Source organism: Crinia signifera, chromosome 5 (assembly GCF_055691185.1).
Source record: "Crinia signifera chromosome 5, ASM5569118v1, whole genome shotgun sequence".
Taxonomy (NCBI): Eukaryota; Metazoa; Chordata; class Amphibia; order Anura; family Myobatrachidae; genus Crinia; species Crinia signifera.
The window spans coordinates 315,656,836-315,663,965 of record NC_139221.1 but is presented as its reverse complement, the minus strand read 5'-3'; the positions used below and the strand labels follow the sequence as shown (position 1 = coordinate 315,663,965).

Genomic DNA, 7,130 nt, shown 5'->3' with positions numbered 1-7,130 from the left:
ATCAAGGGCAATAACTCAGCGGTCAGGAACAGCTGCCTGTCAGTGTCACTTGTAGTCCCCATCTGATGACATCTGATGACACTTGTAACTCTGACATTAACGTGACAATCTGAGGACAGCCCCTACTGCTAGGCCAGCCTCACCATCATCAATACCACGATGATCAATACCACGATGCTCAAGCCATAATAATCACTATCACAATATCCAATATCACAATAATTAATAGCATAATACCAAAATAATCAAAGTTATAGCAAAACTTAAGTAATCAATACAACAATAATCAATAGAACAGTAATCAATACCAGGATAATCATCCATTAATGCAGGTGTGATTAGCCTCTCTGTAAGTATCTATCTATCTATCTATCCATCTATTTATCTATATCTATCTTATATATATATATATATATATATATATATATATATATATATATATATATGTACTTTGGATGAGTGGCGCTACTTGTGCTCGTGTGAAAAAATATATAGAGTGGCCACAGCAATCTTCCCTTATTATGTAGAGGGTGTCAGCCAGTTCTTTAAAAATTAGTGTCGGTATAACACTTAGAAATATGGGTAAATGGATAAAGATTTCGGCGACTAATTACTGGGCTAGGTATATAATAAATAAATATTTATTAAGATGACATAATTTTATAAGACAAAATGGTGCGTATAAAAGGATGGACAAATTTTAAAGATACAAGGGTAAACATTTGCAAGGATAAACAACAGATATACACAAGAAATATGGGGGAGGTATATAAAAAAACAATTTATAAAAATCTTCCTAAAATCAATAAAAACGTATAAAGATATAAAGGAGATTTGCTTAGCTCAAAAAAGGATGGAGATCAGTGGTTTCCCAACGCGTTTCGTCGATGTGACTTCATCAAGGGGTAAGAGGCAACTGAGGCCAGACCAGTATTTATACCTATATGTCTGTCTCATAGCTGTGTGACATCACTTCCTGTGGTTAATTGGGTGTATAGAGCTAAATGACTCTTAGACAGTTAATTTTCTTTATCAATATATTATCAGTATTAGTGGCCATATATAGTCAGACAATCGCTATATTAAAATAAACAAAAAGCAAACAGAAAGCATCAAATCAAGTCCAGATCGTGTGTAATAAGTGATTCGCGGCACTTCCGCCACGTTTCCGGCATCCGGGCGCGCGTACTGCGCATGTCCAGGTTGTATGGAGCTGCTTTTGACCTTCTTTGCGTACTGCGCATGCGCCGGGCGTTGATCGTCCCGGCGGAGTTTCAGACAGGATCTCATTAAGTGGTGTCTGTTTCTCTGGGTGCCGGCCGCCATTTTCCAAGAGATTCTGGTACCATGTTATGGATATGGATTTTGTAACGGCGGCCATCTTTGTGGAGGCATCTTGTTAAGTTACATAGTGCATGTGCATGGATAGTGCATGGAAGTAAAGAAGGGGAGATCGTAAATACATATAATATGTTCTTGCGGTACTGCACATATTTGTACTTATAGAGCAACCAAAAAAGGGGATATTCAGAGGTTTCACATTTAAGATACAGTGCTATATATATTCAATATACTCAAATATATATGGATATGGATTATGTAACGGCGGCCATCTTTGTGGAGGCATCTTGTTAGGTTTCATACTCCATGAAAAATAAAAATAAAAAAGGGGGGATCGTAAATATAATATGTTCTTGCGGTACTGCACATATTTGCACTTATAGAGCAATAAAAATTGGGAATATTCAGATGTTTCACATTTAAATAAATAATTAAGATACAGTGCTGCGTGCTTATATTCTAATACAGTAATGAGGATAAAGTGCTGAGTGCTTATATGAATGAATATAGGGAATTCTCCGTGTTCATTTAAATTAGGAGGTGTTTTGAAGAGAAAAGTGTTCTTTTTAGAAGGGTGAGGATTATATGATATATTTACTTTTAATGTGCATATATACGTGTGTATAAACAGATATATATCTATAAATAGAATGAGGTTAAAAGTCATTAGGAATTGAAGGTGCTAAAATAAATTAGAATAAGTTATGGTGAATTCTTTAGGTAGAAATGCTAGTGAGTAGTATCATAAAAGGTCGGTCGTCATTTTTGTTACTACAGCACCTGGTTTTCCCAAGGGGTCTCCCTTCTTGGTACTAGCCAGGCCCAACACTGCTTAGCTTCCAAGATCGGACGAGATTGGGCGTCACATAGTGTGGTTTGACTGTAGATAAATACGGTGACACTTTTGAGATGTTTTAATACCTTTATTATATTCACACCCGAAATTTAAAAAAGTGTACAGAAGTTTGTGATAAAAGATGTGCCAGTAAGAAGTGGTAGTGATATGTTTTGACCTTATAAGAATGGTGCTATTTCATAGCTGTCATTGAAACCCTGGGGATGCATGGTATCCAGCTCGAAAATCCAGTACATTTCTCTCTGGGATAATTTTGTCGCTAAATCGCCTCCTCTTGGTCCCATTTTGACCCATTCAATTGCCTTAAAAGTTAGTCCATCAGGATTGGCTGATATATATATATACTCTATATCACCCATGATGAAGTCAGCAGCGCTTTACAGAGAATATTTGAACATTCACATCAGTCCCTGCCCCAGTGGAGCTTAAAATCTATATTCCCACATGTACACGCGCACACACACATTCTAGGGTTAATTTTGTTAGGAGCCAAATAACCTACCAGTATATTTTGGATTGTGGGAAACCGGAGTACCTGGAGGAAACCCACGCAAGCACGGGGAGAATATACAAACTCCACACAGTTAGGGCCATGGTGGGAATAGAACCCATGACCTCAGTGCTGTGAGTCCAGTGGCGTAACTACGGATTTTGCTCCCCCCCCCCCCCCAGGCACCCCGCCTGCCCCGCCACCAAGTAAAGCTCCTCTAACATCCTCAAAAACTGTCTGCTGTATGGGGGCTGCCATTTTTTGAAGGTCAGTTTTCAATAGCAGGAGCCAGGAGGAGAGCTGGGACCGCAGATAAGTAAATCTGCAGTCACGGCCAGAGAGGCGGCAAGTCCCTTCAGCGGCGTAACATAGACCCCGGCGCCCATATTTTCTCAGCGTGCGACCGCGGGGTCTGTGGCGCTATAGTTACGCAACTGTGTGAGGCAGTAATGCTAACCATTACACCATCAGTACCGCCCCAATATATGACCAAACACATTCGGCCTTCCTGTACTCCACCTCTCTAGAAAGAAAAGCAATTTACATTTGAAAAAAAAAATTCCTCTTTTCTTTTCTTTTTTTATATTTTTTTCTTTTATTCCTTTTTTTTTGCTATTACCATTTCATTGACTTTTAATTGACTTTAAAGTGTCACCTTTTATTGATTGTTTGTCTATGCATCTCCTCTGATTTAGTGCAATTAATTTATTCTGTGCAATTTTATTTGCTATACTTCTAATCTCTTAAAATAAATTAATTGTATTTTTTTATCTGTCAGTCATAATTTTAAAGAAACTACGAAACCTAAAGTCGCTTTAATACCCTATCTTTTATATATGTGTTTGAGTGTAGTGTGTTTATGTATGTATGTATATATATATATATATATATATATATATATATATATATTATTTTTTTATTATTTTTTTATTATTTTTCAGGGTTTTTTGTTTTTTGTTATTTGCTTTTTGCTGTGTTACAAGAGTTTTAGTGCAGATTGAAAACAAATGTATGTATTTACAATTTATTTCTAATTATTTTGGGTTTTTCATGCGTGAAATATATGGTACTGTACACGCTGATTAATCCACGTAGAATAAATCAGAATGGGCAGATTATATTTTGTTTATCGACCGGGTTAATTTCAAATTTTGCAAACAAGACTAAACTAGCAGATTCTGGTTTAAAGGCCGGAGCCCCCCGTGTGCTGAGTAAGGCTTGTGGACTGACCTGCCATATATATAACATTTTCTGTGATTTCACTGTTGACTCTCTAAGCTTTGGGTGCGTCTGCTAAAGGTGCAGTCACATTGTAAACATTATGGTCTGAAGGACAGTGTACACAGCGCTGCGCAGCATTCTGTAGTCCCATTCAGACGGTGGGCTAAATTGACATATTATACACTAAGTAAACAGTTTAACTAAGTCAAATGCATATATTTGCCAGCATGCTTTTGTAAATGGCCTTCTCTTAAATGTATACAACTGTTCTGTTACAGGGTATGTTTTAGGAAAGTCTAGTCCTCCTCAGTAGAAATGTTCAGTAAAATACTGAATTGCACCAATAAAGGGATTATGCTAGCAGTACAAACTGTGGGGGAGATTCTCTAAACTAAAAATGCGGTAAAAACCCGTAACCTCTAAGCATCCCCAGCCAGGTTACCGCGGTGGGGGGCATCGCCATAAAAATCTGGCGATGCCCCATAGAAGCCTATGGGCTTCTACCGCGACCCACCGCTGCCCCGCACTGACCCCCGCCGCCCCGCACCGACCCCCCCTCACCTGTGTCCGGGCAGCACAGAGCTGTGCTGCCTGGACCTGTGACCTTCTCCTCCCTGCACTATGATCCACTTCTGGGTGCAGGGAGGAGGAGAGCCCGGCTCAGCAGCAGGGTAAGGGAGGGAGGGGAGAGCAGCCGGGTCCCCATGGGACCTGCTGACTCTCACCGCAAACGCAAGAGCTGTCCTTTGCCATTATTATCGCATATGTTAGTGCATATGCGATAATTATGAATGTGGTTGCCGGCGATAGGGGGCGGTAAGGGGGCGCGGATGTTAGAGCATACCCCCCATGAGAAAAGTAAGCTTAATGGTGGAGTGACCTATTTCGGCCATTATGGATTTTGTAAGCTATACCATAATTCATTTATATTGCCGGGACAATCAACTGACGCGTTTCACAAATTAGGTTTTTACCCTTAAGACTGACGTTGAAAAGTCGATTCCTTACAGTGATGTCAGCAGAACCCAATATACTTTAAGTCCTTCTGGTTTTTAGCGGTTACAAGTTCACAACTGCGTCTCATCATTGGGACATTGATGAAAACTTGGACTGCCCCGCCCATGAGGAACAGTTTGGAAGTATGGAAGCAGCCAATCACAAGTGGTTCTCTAGTTACAGGTGTTTTTGGGGAGGGTCCCTGACGATAGCACTGACCACATCCAGCCTGTCCTGCCCTCAGACCTACTCACATTTTCTCATACAGCAAAAGACTCTTCTATGTTTCGGGATTTACGTATATATCTGCGAGTGGATAGCAATTTGCGATGCATTTGTAAATTTGCATTGGGGTGTTTTCTCTTTTTGTCTGGGCAATCCATGCTGAATTAGGATAATAATCAGTCATTACACCTTGACATCCAGCAAATAGTGTAATGTGGCTTTCCCAGGAATCGATGTGCCGTTTTATTCCAGGAACCATGTGTTCGCAGTAGTACAAGCACACACTTGTCGCAGACATTAGGACAGGGGTGGGCAATAATTTCAGTTGGGGGGCCGCTTAACACTTCCACTAAATGGTCGAGGGCCGCACTCAGGAAAAGGGGGTGTGACCATGCAAAAGGGGGTGTGGTCTCTCAAATGGGGGGTGTCCTTGAGTGTAGTGAGTGTTGAGAACATGCTGGTATGACATATTGTTGTATACAGGTACACTTCAAGCATTGAATACACTCCACAAATACATGAACATCCCTAAAACACATATACATACTCCTGTACATGCACCCCCCCCATATAAACATATATATATATATGCTCCCTCCTGTACATGCACATTCTTCCTATATGCATTTATGCACATACCCCTCCCCAATATATACTTCCTATAAATACACATACTGTACCCCCAACATAGAGATATACAACCCCACACATAAAAATACAGGTATATACATTCCTCTGAATATACACATATCCCCCTCCCCCCAACAAAAAATATTTATACACCCATGGTACCATAATATAATACCAGCCATGGCGCCTCCATCGAGCTGTGCTCGGTGTCTGCAGCAGTGATTCACAGAGGGCAAGGAAGTTGTGGTCAGGGGTGAAGCGTCCAACTCCCCCACTGCGGGACTTGTTGTGGTGATCGAGCGCCAATGAGCCCTCCCCTCTCTGCAGCTTGGCTGGGTGAGCAGGTAAAAAACAGAATGGAGAGCTGCAGCTAACCCTCATCTTGCACTATACGCAGATGCGTACTAAGTGTATGCTTCGGGACTCGGGCCGGCCCTGGCGGCGAGTGACAGGGAGGCCCGGGATACTTGCTCTGGCTTCAGCCAATGAAAGATCAGAAGTGCCCCTTCAGAGTGTATCGCCCAGCGGCCGGGATCCCGTACTACATTGCCCAAGATGCCTTGCGCCGGAAGTGACGCGTCGTTCTCCAGCGTCTTTGGCTCTCCCCTGCCCGAGGTCGCAGCGCAGCGCGTGTCCCTGCTCTCCTCTGCGGAAGCACAGATAAGGCACAATGACAAGCGGCTCAGCCGTCGGGCCGCTTGTCATTGTGCTACAGGTTTGAGTGGAGGGCCAGTCATGAGCCTTTCACGGGCCGCATCCGGCCCGCGGGCCGCCAGTTGCCCTCCACTGCATTAGGACGTCCTGCATATGGATAGTGGCAGATGCTCAATTAATTTAGTAATACCAATCAGGTGCATGGGAGGGAGGGGTTAATACTGAGTAAGTAAAACAAGACATTGTTTCCCCCAGCACACTGAGTAGTATTATACCCCTTTTACACCAAAATCCCTGGTCGGACCCCAGGGGCGGATCCAGGATAAAATGACAGGGGGGGCACCATGATAAAAGAGGGTTTAGGTGGGGGAGGGGCAGTGTTAGTGGTGCCAGTGTACATGCTAAGAGAGCGGCAGAGAGAGGGTGAAAATGGGATTAAAAATAGGCCCTGGCATTTAAAGTACGCAGGCCCACCATGGTGACAAAAGTGAAGGATGTAGCTGTGCGCGCGCCGAAGACGCGCTCCAGAAAAAGGGGTGTGGCCACTCAACAGGGGGCATATCCTTGAGTGTAGTGTACAACACCATATACAACTTCTACACATTATGCAACAAAATACTAGACCCCATTATACTTGCCCCTTACACATGATGCCAAATGGAATGAGACAAAATTCACATAATGCCACATGGATTAAGCCAAAATTCACAATACGCT

General features: G+C 42.4%; 1 pseudogene; it reads right to left on the bottom strand.

The window, feature by feature from the left end:
• Positions 1 to 2,109: 2,109 nt before the first annotated feature.
• On the bottom strand, positions 2,110 to 2,229 carry LOC146006020 (5S ribosomal RNA; annotated as a pseudogene).
• Positions 2,230 to 7,130: the final 4,901 nt, after the last annotated feature.